This window comes from Homarus americanus, unplaced genomic scaffold (genome assembly GCF_018991925.1).
Source record: "Homarus americanus isolate GMGI-L3 unplaced genomic scaffold, GMGI_Hamer_2.0 scaffold43075, whole genome shotgun sequence".
Classification (NCBI taxonomy): Eukaryota; Metazoa; Arthropoda; class Malacostraca; order Decapoda; family Nephropidae; genus Homarus; species Homarus americanus.
Genome location: NW_024756438.1, coordinates 135,665 through 149,827, shown reverse-complemented (window position 1 = coordinate 149,827; position 14,163 = coordinate 135,665). Strand labels below are relative to the sequence as shown.

The 14,163-nt window shown below is 36.5% G+C and overlaps 1 protein-coding gene across 2 annotated transcripts in view; it reads left to right on the top strand.

Moving 5' to 3' along the window:
• LOC121856826 (eukaryotic translation initiation factor 4H-like) overlaps positions 1 to 12,774 on the top strand; it is a 51,796-nt gene extending 39,022 nt beyond the window's left edge. For both annotated transcript variants that reach the window (XM_042352556.1, XM_042352557.1), the window contains exon 7: positions 11,588 to 12,774. The gene's annotated coding sequence lies outside the window, so the exon portion shown is untranslated. The remainder of the gene's footprint in view (positions 1 to 11,587) is intronic.
• Positions 12,775 to 14,163: the final 1,389 nt, after the last annotated feature.

Below are 14,163 nucleotides of genomic sequence, written 5' to 3'. Positions count from 1 at the left end.
CTAACCATTTCACAAGAATTTGCTCTGTTATCACTAACAACCTGTTTCTATTGCCTTTATCATTCATAGCTCGCCTCGCATTTCCATCACTACCGAAATATTTTTAGCCAGCGCAATACTCTTTTTGGTCTCCGCTAAGTTCCTCTTAATATTTCGCACTGTAGACTCAGGACAGTTCAATTTCTTCACTTTAAAAGTTCCCAGTCATTCAGGTGGCAAATCACTCCCTCCACCACCTCCCCTAGCCCCCACAGGCAAAAGTGCGGAAGCCATTATTGATCACCGACCCTAACAACCACTGGTTATAGAGGCGAAAATCTCACACGTGGGCGCAGAGTTGTATTTCACCGAGCGTGTGTGAGACTGAGGCGGAGCGGACAACTAGGTCATCAACATGGCTGCAAACACGCGCTATCATTGATGTGCTCGGACGCTTCCCGCGAAATTTCCGTTATTCAAGAGAATTCAGACGTTATTATCGAAAATGGGTATCTATTGTAACTTACCGTTATTGTCGAAAACTTTATTGTGGAAGTCGTTATTGGCGAGAGCCTACTGTAGCTACATATTCTTAATATAGTTTTCATCCAATTCTAAGAACTTTGTTTGTGCTTTGGATGTGTACATGCCACAGATTGATGTTATGTAGTGTGAAGTGACTGTTAACCAGATAGATATTTGGGTCTGTGTTGTGGAAGGGAAATATTGTTACAGTAGTAAGAAAGAATGGAAGATAGTGAATCAAGATGTAATTGTATTTTTTGGGGGGTCTCCCTTGTATGGGAAAGGGCTTGAAAGTAAAATATACAGTCTTAACGTAATGGACAAATTTCAAATTATTGTCAAGCCTCTGTCAGGCAAAATTCCTAATTATCAGGTAAAAATTAAATTTGCACCGATATATTGTATAATGGTGAGTGTGTTATTGCTTGACTGTACAACTGTAACTGGTGACATAAACAACTCAGAAAGAGTTAAATTTTGTTTTTAACATATTGTACAAGTTGTTAGATGGTATACAGAAGAAACTGCTTGGAGTGAAAGTTTTTAACTAATTGTTTAAATTGCAGCACTTTCATGGAAACGCCCAAGAGAGAATGAGAATGCCACTCAGCCAGTGGTTTTATTGGGTTTGAAAAAAATATACAGAAAAAGTGTATGCATTATAGGGTAATGGACTTTTATTGAATAAAAATTTTGAGCTAATACTAAAAATCATTTACTATATAACCTGACAAGCATCAGTGATAGAACCTTACAGTGGCATCTGGCAACTCTAGCTGCTCTTCATTAATTATTAAGTAATAGTACCAAGTGGTTCCGAATCATAATTTTTTTTTTTTTGGTACCCGTGTCTGCAGTGAAGAACAAAAATATGATTGTATGATGCCGGTATGTATGCCGGACATGTTGTTATCATCAGACCAAAACTGCAATAGCACAATAAATAAAAAATAAGAATTTGACACACAAAATTTACATAAAGGGATACAGTACATTATTATATAAGTACGTAATCATAAATTGTGCTAAAATTTGAAAATGCAGACAACCAAAATTGAAACTTAGAAATTACTAGTAATTGCAGAAATTCAAAGCCCAAATACTGTATACATAGATGACCAAGCACATAAGTTAAAAATTGTAAAATAATAGAAGAGGAGTGAGCACCCAATACTGTACTGACTGTAAACCTTTGATAACTAGAATATATGGGGCTCTATCCATTCTGAGTTATGAAGGCATTTTCCTTCTGGTCTTTCGTCCCACCCAAATACCCAACTTTTTGGCCAAAATGACCTACCATAATCAGAAAATTTGCAAAAAAATTAATGCATACCAGCACTGCAGGAGAAGGATGAGGATAATTCAAGCTTGTGATGCCATGTGGTAGGTGATGGAGGCTCACTGCACTATAGTACAATACTGTATATAATCAGTACAATTCTCTATTTTAAACATTTACAGCACCAACATTACCAGCAAATGCTGCTTGGGAGGTGTTTACTGAATCAGTGTGAATTAGAGAAAAGGATGCCAAGGGTTACCACTCTTGAGCAGTTATTTTTTAACTCGTAATTTCAGGTGAACATACGTAATCTTATTGCTTTGTTACATGTACACACAATCTTTCATACAGAATGTGCAAAAAATATTAAAAGAAAAAAATATAAGGTCAAAAACATTAAGGGAATAAATATTTATTGTGCGTGTGTGGGAGTTATCTCGCAGAGCGGGAAGGGCGATCTCTTGGCTGTTTGCTGTCTCCTGTCCCCTGTGCAGTGAAACGATTGGCAATGCAATAAGCAATATTTTTTCTTTTATTTATTGGTATTATTGTTATTTATTCCTCATTTACTGGTGTAGTATATATTATTTTATGTACAAAGAATAGCTCCTCTGGACAACGTGACACAGTTCATCTGACTCGCATCAGGGAAGGGAGCAACGCAGGTACACTCACGGCTCAATATCTCCACGCACAAACTTTCACTTCCTACACATGCACACCCATGATCTTCATTTTTCTTAATTTATAGTTTTATGCTAATTTTGTTTATTTCTCAGCCACATTAGAGTGCAGTACAGTATTGTAATGATTTGATTTGATTTTTTATTTTAATATTATATACATACAGCTCCTCCCCGACTTACGACTGGGTTAGGGACCCAAATCCAGGTCGTAAGTCGAAAATGCTTAAATAATACAAAGAAAATCTAAAATGGGTGTCTCTTTTTCTTCTCAGCACCACAAAACTCGCACTTTTAAGCTTGCCAGCCATTTTAAAGTAAATTACAAACAAAAATTTTTTCTGTATACTGACGTTGGGACTTGAAAATACGTAATTTGACAAAATTTTAGTACGATTGAAGCAGGTCGTAAGTGCGGGTGGTCGTAAGTCGAGTAGGTCGTAAGTCGGGAAGGAGCTGTACTGTATATACAGTATATATACAGGGTGATTCAGCAAAGAGTACATTAAATTGGAGGATGAAATCCTTGGATAATTCTAAACCACAATGTGTCTGTGGTAAAATGTCAAATTCTAATAATAATAATAACAATTAGCAGTTTATTGAAAAAGTTCTGCAGCCCGAAGGCTGAAAATATACATTGGACATAAATGACTTATTACATACATTGGTGGTTTAACAAAAGCCTTCATTAGAGAAAGGTAAAGGAACATACAGTGAACATACAGATTAATGTTTACAGTGGAAGTCACGTAGATCATGTGATCTGAGGTGTTGAACAGCAGACACGTGGTGTAGTAACTCCCTCACAGATGGTGTTATGAGGGGCATTACTTGGTGTAGTAGTTCCCTCACAGGTGGTGTTTTGAAGGGCTTGACGTGGTGTAGTAACTCCCTCACAGATGGTGTTATGAGAGACATTACGTGGTGTAGTAGTTCCCTCACAGGTGGTGCTATGAGGGGCTTGACGTGGTGTAGTAACTCTCTCAGATGGTGTTATGGGGGGCATTATGTGGTGTAGTAGTTCCCTCTCAGATGGTGTTATGAGGGGCTTGATATGGTGCTGTAATTCCCTTGCAGGTGGTGTTATGAGGGGCATTACATGGTGTAGTAGTTTCCTCACAGATGGTGTTATGAGGGGCCTGATGTGGTGTAGTAATTCCCTCACAGATGGTGTTATGAGGAGCCTCACATGATGCTGTAGCAACTCATTCACTCCGTGGTGTTGTAGCATCATGGGGACACCACGCGGTCTGGTGTCACAAGACCTCACATAACTCGTGTTGTTGAGTCTCATGGACAGTTATCACTGGGTGCCTGGGACCTCACTGTGTGAAGGTTAGCTTGGGTATGACTCAGTTGTTACTGTTGAGTTGTTTTTTCACTGACTTAAGCACTGTTTACCACTATTCAACACTGGTTCCATTCCTTTCCTAAATGAAATAGTAACTTCTGGTGAGAACTTGTTGATATTCTGCATCTTGCACAGACGGACACTAGCCCACTTCCCCGGAATGTTTCTGGGTGCTGGGGATGTTTTCCTGGAGTCGAAACTACTGGAGTCCATAAATGCAGTTCTAATTAAGCTAGAAACTCCATTTCCATAATCCAGAACAGTTTATCTAAAAGTCTGGTTAAATAAATATATTTAAAATTAAAAAGTCTATATGATATGGGCATGAATGAAGCTGTGTGTTGCAGCAAAGACTGGTATTGTCCACTCCCATAGAGCTGTGGGGGATTAGTGGGTCTCATGTAGCTGACCTGACGTGCTGCAATGTCAGGTGGAGGTATGGTGGGGGATTAGATTAGTGATCTAGTATTACTGATCTGATGGAAAGTCAAGTCTCATGACCTGAAGATGTCTTGAATAATCACAAAACCTGAAGTATTTTTAGGGAGTTTGTGACAAGTATAAGTCTAAATGAGCAAAGTTGTATTCCTTCAACATTATGTTACGTAATATTTTAAAATACAGTAAGGTGTAAGAAAGAAAGGTGTGGGGTAATTAGAGAGATGGAATGGAAAAATGAGTGTTGCCAAGTGTTCCTCAACACAGTCACACACATGCAAATTTGTCATACAATAAGACCCTCACTCCTCATGCTTGCTGGCTTAATTCCCTTGTTGGGGGTGTGTGAGTGGTGTTGGAGTGTGTGTGGGTGATGTGGGGTGATAAATTTAAATATAAACATCTCATAGTTTGCACTAGACATAAAATATTTTAGTAATTAACTTAGCACATTTGAGTACAGGTTGTGATAATTTATGTGATTGCTCAGCATTTGTGGTTGCAGTTGCGAAGCTTCGTGACTTCACTAGTGTATAATACATCTCCATGTGCCTTGGTTTATTCACTGATCAGTTGTTTAAGTGCAAAAGTAGCCAAATCGAGCCATCATGTTTCAATTAATTTTAAAATATAAATCATAAAGTCAAATGTTCCAAGACAATGGCTTAGTTGTGATGTTAATGTGTGTGCTGTGTAAGTGTCTTGCCATGTCACCTCACACTTTACCTCGTTAACTTGGCTCAGAATTACACTGATTTATTACTGTATTATTTTACTTTTTTCGTTTTTATGTACATTTAAAGAAATTTTTGTATTTGCACAGTAATTATAAACAGACCAAGAGCAGAAAAATCCATCATTGCCCAAGCGGTTGGTCTTCGCACCAACCATGTGAGGATGCGGCTAAACTTGATGTAATCTTTCATAACACTAGGAATCTTTGTCCCCAGGCATTGAGCAGAAAGGTTTAGTGATTTTATCGCATTTTTTATTCAGATTTTCTTGTAATTGTGCATTACAGTATTTCATACCGTATATACTCGTGTGTAGTTCGAGTTTTTAAGACAATTTTTAGGCAAAAAATTGGGGGTCGGCCTATACATGGGTAATAGTTTTGTTAGGTTGAATTCGTGCATGATGGGACGGGTGAAGAGCAACTTTTAGTTTCAGACATGAAAAATATTTACCATTTACTGCCAGTAAACAATGGAAACGTAAAATATGTACCAATTAGTAATGAAATGTGCAGTTCCTTCAGCAGATGAAGCTCACCAACTTACAACAGGCTAAATTACCTTACAACGTGCTTTCAGTAGTCTATGTTGAAGTTCTTAGCACAGGCTAACTTATCATATCATATACGGTATCACAGTACTCATTGATCTACAAATAATACCAGTAATAAAAACTTTTTCGATATTTCACACTTAATATAATACCTGGTAATCCACCTCAACCTCATATTGTTAACGATGATGCACTACGCACCACCAGCTGTATCAGCTAGACGGTACATGTGTTTTTTAATCGTTTCCAGTTAAAAAACTGTACAGCACATGTATATTTTACCTAAACTGCGCCTGAATGAATATATTTTCAGAAATAAATAGTAGTTTTGCTGAAACGTGATTTATTTCAATGTAAAGTAGGATAAAATACATGACGAAAACAAAAGACTTTACCTAACCTTCCGATGTTCAAGAGATGTTACTCGTTTTTTTAATAGTTTTCGGTTGAAATACTGTTATATTACAATGATATTCTATTCATACTATGCTTGATATAATAAATTCACGGAAATGTAATGTTTTTGCTGAAATGACGTACGTACAGTGGTCCCTCGGTTAACGAGCACAATCTGTTCCAGCAGGTTGCTCGTTAACCGAAACCATTGTTTCAATGGGTTTTTGGGTAATTGGTTCCAGCTCACCGAAAATTGCCTAAATTCAACAAAAAAGGTAGAAAAGTACACTTACTTTGAGGTGTGTATGTAGAAGGCTCCTGGATGATGATGATGATGGGAATTAGAATGGGGGTGGAGGAGAAGGAAGGAGAGAAGGCATTGGGGTGGAAGAGAAGTCACCCCATGGTGCCATTTCACCCATAAAATTTTAGCTCTCTTGTGTAATTCAAGATTATTTTCTTTAAATCAACACTGCACTGCATTATATATTGTCAATATGTAAAATATATTTCAAAATGACCAATAATTTGCTTGGAAACACAGGAAAAAAGCGTTTAGTTAAAGAGAGTCTCAAGCAAGATGTTACCTCCAGTGAAAACAGAGAGAGACTAACTCCTGTTTGCTGTGTTAGGAGGCTGGATGCCGCGCATTAAACTAGTCACTTTACCTTCAATTATGTTCAATAATTGTTAAAATGACTAAAAAATTGAATATTAAACTTTTAAAATTATTGAATAGTATAAACTTCTTGATATTTACTAAAATAGTAAGGAATTTAAGCCCTAGAACTGATTAATGTATTGGCGGACTGATACTAAAGCTGGTTGCCCGGTCAGTGCAAGCGAAAACATGTTGAGGTCGGTTCGTAAGAACTTCGTTAACCGAATTTTTTTTCGTTAACCGAATTGAAGATCCTTATGGAAGGCAGTTCGTTAATCGAAATTACGTTAACCAAGGTGTTCGTTAAACGAGGGGTCACTATATATATATATATATATATATATATATATATATATATATATATATATATATATATATATATATATATATATATATATATATATATATATATATATATATATATATATATATATATATATATATATATATATATATATATATATATATATATATATATATATATATATATATATATATATATATATATATATATATATATATATATATATATATATATATATATATATATATATATATATATATATATATATATATATATATACACCACGACTGCTACGACTTACGACCGTCGGGACTTACGACTGCCGCAGATTTTTTATTAATTTTTTTTTTCAAATGATACGCATTTTCTATACCGAAACGTTTCCAGTTAATGTAGTCTCCATGTATAATTAGAAAATTATGGGGGCCCCATGTGCATTCAGCTGACTACATTAAAGGTAAGTGCTCATTCACATTGTAACCATTCCTTATTATTTATTACTTTCACTGTACTGTATCCATTCCTCATTATTCATTACGTTTATTGTACTGTATTTCATTGTACAGTCGATTATTTATTTAAAAAAAAAAAAAAAATTTATCTATGTCGGACTTACGACCTGGATTTGGGTCTCTAACCCCGTCGTAAGTCGGGTTCTATCTGTATATATACATATACAGTACAGTAAAAGTAATAAATAATGAGGAATGGACACAGTGTGGCTGAGCACTTAGCTTTAATGTAGTCAGCTGAATGCACACGGGGTCCCCATAATTTTCTATTCACAGGTATACATGGAGACTATATTAATTGGATGAAGCAGAGGAGACAGGGCTGGGCGGGTCATCAATGTCGCTTTCTTCAGACAGGTTTATGTACTGTGGAAACTTGCTGGTTGAAGGTATTGGATCATCTTGAGGGATTTGAATAGGCATTACTGGTGGGGCTTGAGGAGACAGCACTGGGGGACTTCTTAAAATAGATGTCCAATTTAGACTGCACAGTTTGCTTTTTCTTTTCATTATAAATTTCTCTGTAGCAAGCAAGTGCATCTTGGATCATTCTGTCAACTTTGGCATAACGCTCATAATTTTGATCCATGCCATCAAACGTTTGCATTCCTTTATTAATTGTAGCAAATGTCTCTGCCATTTGCTTCACTGAAAACTTTTTGTGGGGGTGCAGGTCCTTCTTCTACATTTAGAATGGCTTCTTCCTCTGCATCTTTGTGTGCTTCCAGCTCTTCTGCTACACTTTCAACCAACTGTTCAACATCTTCATTATTAATTTCTAACTGTAGCTGTCTACCTAACTCCACTATCTTGTTACCTATATCCTAAATAACTTCAGTTTCATTAAATCCTCTAAAACTGTTCACATATCTTTTCAGGACTTTCTTCCATATTCCATTCATGCAATGTTTTGTAACCTGATCCCATGATGCACTTATGTTCTTTAAACATGCCAAAACGTTGTACTCCTTCCAAAACTCTCTGAGCGTTTTCTCACCTTCAGTAGCAACGACAGCCTGAGCGAAGGTCGTACGTAAATAATACGCTTTAAAGGCAGCAATAGCACCTTGAGCCATGTGTTGGATGACAGAGGTAGTGTTAGGTGGAATGTACACTACCTTAACATCAGGGTGCATGTTGTCCAGATGTGGTGGGTGTCCCGGAGCATTATGCAAAATCAGCAAAATCTTGAATGGAATCCGTTGTTGCAGACAATACTCCTTGGCTCGTGGAATGAAACAATTCATGAACCAATCCTCAAACAGTACAAAGGTCATCCAGGCTTTCGTGTTACTGCGATAAAATACTGGCAGTGTGTGCTTGCTGACATGTTTAAAAGCCCTAGGGTTCTCTGAATGATAGATCATGAAGGGCTTTAGCTTGAAACCAGCAACATTCCCCCCCAACAGAAGTGTAATTCTGTCCTTGAATGCCTTGAATCCTGGCATTGTTTTTGCCTCTGTGGATGTATGTCCGCTCAGGCATGCGCTTAAATAATTTCCTTCCACATTCACATCATCTAACTCCTCCTTAAAAGCTTCGGCAGCACCAACATCAGCACTAGCTGCCTCTCCACTCACCTTAACATTGTGTAAACTGTAGCATTTTTTAAATCTATTAAACCACCCATGACTTGTTGTAAAGGTTTGCTCACATTCATCTCCTGCCTGCTCCTTCAGGCTTTGGAACAGGCTTCTTGCTTTATCCTGCAAGGTTAGAAGGCTTAAGGGTACACGCTTCTGTATTTGGTCTTCTATCCATATCACTAATAATTTTTCTTTGAAATTATAGTTGCCTTTATAGGTGTTGTTCCTTTCACTAGTACATCACGAATACGTTCCTTGTCCTTCAGAATAGTGGATATGGTCGAGTGCGAGAAACCTAGGTCGCGTGAGATTGTTGCTACAGTTTTTCCATTATCTTATTGCATTATTATCTTCATTTTCATCTCAAAAATAATTGCCTATCTCCTTTTCTTCGGAGCACCACCAGCACTCTCACTTGTACGCTTTCCAGTCATTATAAAGTCAGTTAAATACGATAATAACGTAAGTACACAGCGCGATCAGTATAGGATACGATAGCCAAACACCAACTAAGCGCTGTACTGAGTGAGTGTAACCACGCGGTGACCCAAGCCAGCCACGCTCGGGACGGAAACGTTTCAGTATAGAAAATGCGCGCGTCATTTGAAAAAAATTTTGGTCACGACTGCGGGTGAGATTTGTCCAACTGTCAGTGATTCAAAAGGGGTAATTTGAAGTTAATGCATTATGATGTATTAAATTTTAATTTTGGGGGCAGATTCATACTTAATTAGAAGGTAACAAACAAGTCTTATAAGTGAAAATGAAACTATTACCAAGAAAACATCAAAGTTTATTGATATGCCTCATTTTTTCTGTCACTGTTTTAAGTTCAAATATTAAAAACAACTTTAAAACTACAAAAAAGTAGATTATCCAGCATCAACAAAATCCCAAATATAGAGCATAAGTGAGAGACTTCTATGGGTGTTTAAGGTACTTCTGGTTATGCCATTATTTGACATTTAACAGACTTGATTTCATAAATGATTATCCTGCATGTATCATCTATGCAAGCATTCTGTTCCTATGTAATGTTCATAGTTAGAGCCAAAACTCCTGGGCACTGACAGTATTTGGCATCTACAGTACAGTACTTGTAATAATAATAATTGTGTCATTCTATTTGACCAAGGACAGCTGACAAAACCATGAGAGGCTTGTTTCCAGTAGAGTCCTTATGACAGCAACATCTGGTGTTCTTAGGGCCAAGCGGTCACCCATCCAAGTACTAACCACAACTAACGTTGCTTAACTTCACTGATCGGACAAGAAGCATTGTTTCAAACTTGGTGGTAGCTGTAGGTCGTATGTGATTGGCTTACAGCTCATGGATGCAGTTTTCACTATAAATCATGTGAGAACAACATGAAAAGCACTTACGATGCAAAGACAAATCTGAGAGGATTACTTTTTAAAAACCATTGCGTCATACCTACCAGACCTTCAAGTTGATGCCAGATAATGCCAGAAGTGTTGAGCATTTTGTTCATTTGCTCATTGTGGCACAAGCATCACATTTACTGCTCCTTTTGTAGTTTATTCTGCCTTATTTTATTTTCAGAATAGGCTAAGACATTGCATTCAATTTGAATACCCAGTTTTGAGTACATTGTTCTATTCATACATAGTTTTCTTGTTGTAACAATTTTATTAGTTTCATTATTCTGATTTTTTTTTTTTTTTTTCATAAAAGGAAGCAGCCTCATTGATACTTATTATGGATATAGTAAATTTGCTAAAGACATCATAATTACTCGATTAGATGAAATGTATGAGTGCATTAATTCATAAACTGATCATGGCATAGCATTGTCACTGCCCATCTCCACCATGTTATTACACATTGTTTCAGTGTCTACAATTTTTGAAGAGAAATAGCATTGTGATGGATAGATTTATTTATGATGGAATTAAATCTATAATTTTAGTAATTTCCTTACAGAAATTACACACTTTGTTATTACTTAAAAGCAACAAAGCACATTAACAGAATTCTGTAGGCTTATGTGCTCTAATGCTACAGCACCTCCACTGGGTGCTTCTCTGTACAGTTTAATTATGTACTTTTATGGTTTCTCATCCTCTAGTTAGTTAAATAAGCATTGTATATTTTGATTACATAGTTATATAACACCATAGAGAACAGATGATTATTGGTTGTTGCGAAAATACTAAAGTATATGTAAACTTTTGACTTGGATATGTAAATCCTAGTTATGGTAGAAGACAAAAGGTTTAAGCTTGTAATATAGTGCCTGTAAAGTTAGAGAACAATAAGTGATGATCACATGAGACAGCCTCCATTAGTTTAAGGATTATACCCAAATAATCTGTTTATGAAATTATGAGTGCACTTGGGTGAATGTAGGACACATTTGATAAACAAGAGTAGCTTGGATTAGAATTTATGTTGATTGTAAGGTGAAATAATTACTGAAGGGGTTCAGAAAAACAAAACCTTAAACTTTTATTTTTTTTAATCAGAGAATATTTTGTATTGGATGGTTTACCTAGCTAATGCATTCTCTAAGAATAAATAAGACACTACAGTATTAATCTCTTTTACTTTGGCAGATGATGTTGATATGCACAGTTGGACCTGCATACTTTTGGTTGAGGCTTTTTATTCCTGCACTGTGTTGTACATTTGAGGACCATGAACCCCGGCCCCCATCCTCTGCCTTGCATCTGTAGGATTGCCTGGGCCTACAATGTCCTCGTCTACGACTGAAGCAATGGTTTTGGTCATTCAGCAACTGTTTAACGTGCATTTTTTGAAGTGAAAGTTGTTTACTGGCTTTAATTGCAGTGTTAAATTTGTGTAGGTTATTAACATGAAAGAGAATGTATTGTGTGGGATTGTGTATTGTGACATTGAACTTGCCCAGTGATTTGAACTTATTGTGAAAGTGTTAATAGACTACAAAAATTCCTAGGCCTTTCAGAACTATATTGCTTTGTAAGGGAGACACTTCTTATGATGTCATAATAGAATGTGTGAAATTAACTTATACTGTATGTAATATAGTTTTCACACACTGTAAGCTAAAATGGCAACCAGTGGGATTCCATAAGGTGGCATGATGCTAATCCTTGGTAGCTGCAGAGCTTACATATGATGCCCCGCCAATCTGCCCCTTTTTTAACCCCCTCTATGTACGCAAAAAAATAAGTACCACTTACCACAGTGTTGTCCAGCCAAATTGGTTGTTAAGTGTATTACACATCTAGGATTAAATGGCTAAGACAGCACAGTGGCCTGTTGTACACTTAAACTAAGTATAACTATATATTGTTATAAAACTACACATTCAGGCATTCTTGGCTCTTGCCAAGGCATTCCTTTGTTTTGACAATACAATATAGTTGCCACTTCTAGTTGTTGACTTCAGACTAATTTTTGATGCAGCAAGTTAGATGCATGTAGTGATGCATATTTATGGACCTTGGGGAGCCTATTTTGCAGTTGCTCTCATTCTCCAAGACACTCCTGCTGACTTTTTGCATAAACCAGATCCAGAGTAACATGCATGAAGTTCTTTGAGAATTGATATAAAATCACTTGCTGGCAAGGCATTAGGTTCTTTATTACTTGTATTGATATTTTGTTGCTTTTTTTTTGTATCCTGTATTTTTATCCAGTAATTCACGGGATGTATAATTACTGTAAATTCATTTTTATTTATTTTTTTTTTAAGGTAAGAATTAACTTCTGTGACTGTTCTGATTGTACAGATCACAATAAATTTAAGTACTTTCTAGATGGAATATTACTTGTTACTCCATTTTAACTTATTGAAGCAAGGATTATGGCTTGTAACATATAAAGCAATGTTGGGAATATGCTGGTTATTACTTGTACAGAAATTAAATAGTAAGTGGTGTTTTTAGTGAAGACAATATTTAGGGTTTCTATCAATTTGGCTAATTTTTTCTGATCGCTGCAAACAAAGGTTAGATAGCTCTCCACAAACTCACATAACTGGATAAGATTGTTTAAGTATAATTTCTTTGCAAAAAGTACAATTAATCATAATTCATAAGTATTATGCACAGGCAAATTTTGATTGTGCACTGTCTATATATATATATATATATATATATATATATATATATATATATATATATATATATATATATATATATATATATATATATATATATATATATAATCAACGACCTCACCAGCAAGGAATCGAACCCTCGACCTACTGGGTGTGACTAGGGAACGCTTACCGGCTAGGCCACAAGGACACGGACAAGGTTCACGGCGCCATCAGCTCGATGAACAGGCTTTGTGTGAAATATAACAGAGTCTAGAACTGCTTTTAGTGTCCTTGTGGCCTAGCCGGTAAGCGTTCCCTAGTCACACCCACTAGGTCGAGGGTTCGATTCCTTGCTGGTGAGGTCGTTGATTATATGTTCAAAGTCCGCGTGTTATATGGACTAAAAATGAAATATATATATATATATATATATGTACACACACAATCAACACCTCAACCCGCCAGGATTCGAACCCACGGCCCACGAGCCTATGACTGTGACCGGGGAACGCTAACCACTGGACCACCAGGATACTAAAAGTAGTCCTAGACTTTGTTATATTTCACACAAAGCCTGTTCAACGAGCTTATGGCGCTGTGAACCTCTAATGGGGACTACCCGTATCACGTAGGTGGTCAGAGTAACGTTTTTACCAAATCCGGCTTCGAAACACGAGGATCCATATATACGGGTAGTCCCCATTAGAGGTTCACAGCGCCATAAGCTCGTTGAACAGGCTTTGTGTGAAATTTAACAAAGTCTAGGACTACTTTTAGTATCCTGGTGGTCCAGTGGTTAGCGTTCCCCGGTCACAGTCATAGGCTCATGGGCGTGGGTTGAATCCTGGCGGGTTGAGGTGTTGATTGTGTGTGTACATATATATATATATATATATATATATATATATATATATATATATATATATATATATATATATATATATATATATATATATATATATATATATATATATATATATATATATTTCATTAGCCCAATAAAGCACGCAGACTTCTACATATAATCAACACCTCACCCCGCCAGGATTCGAACCCACGACCTTATAATTGTGACCGGGGAACGCTACCTCTGGGCCACCAGGA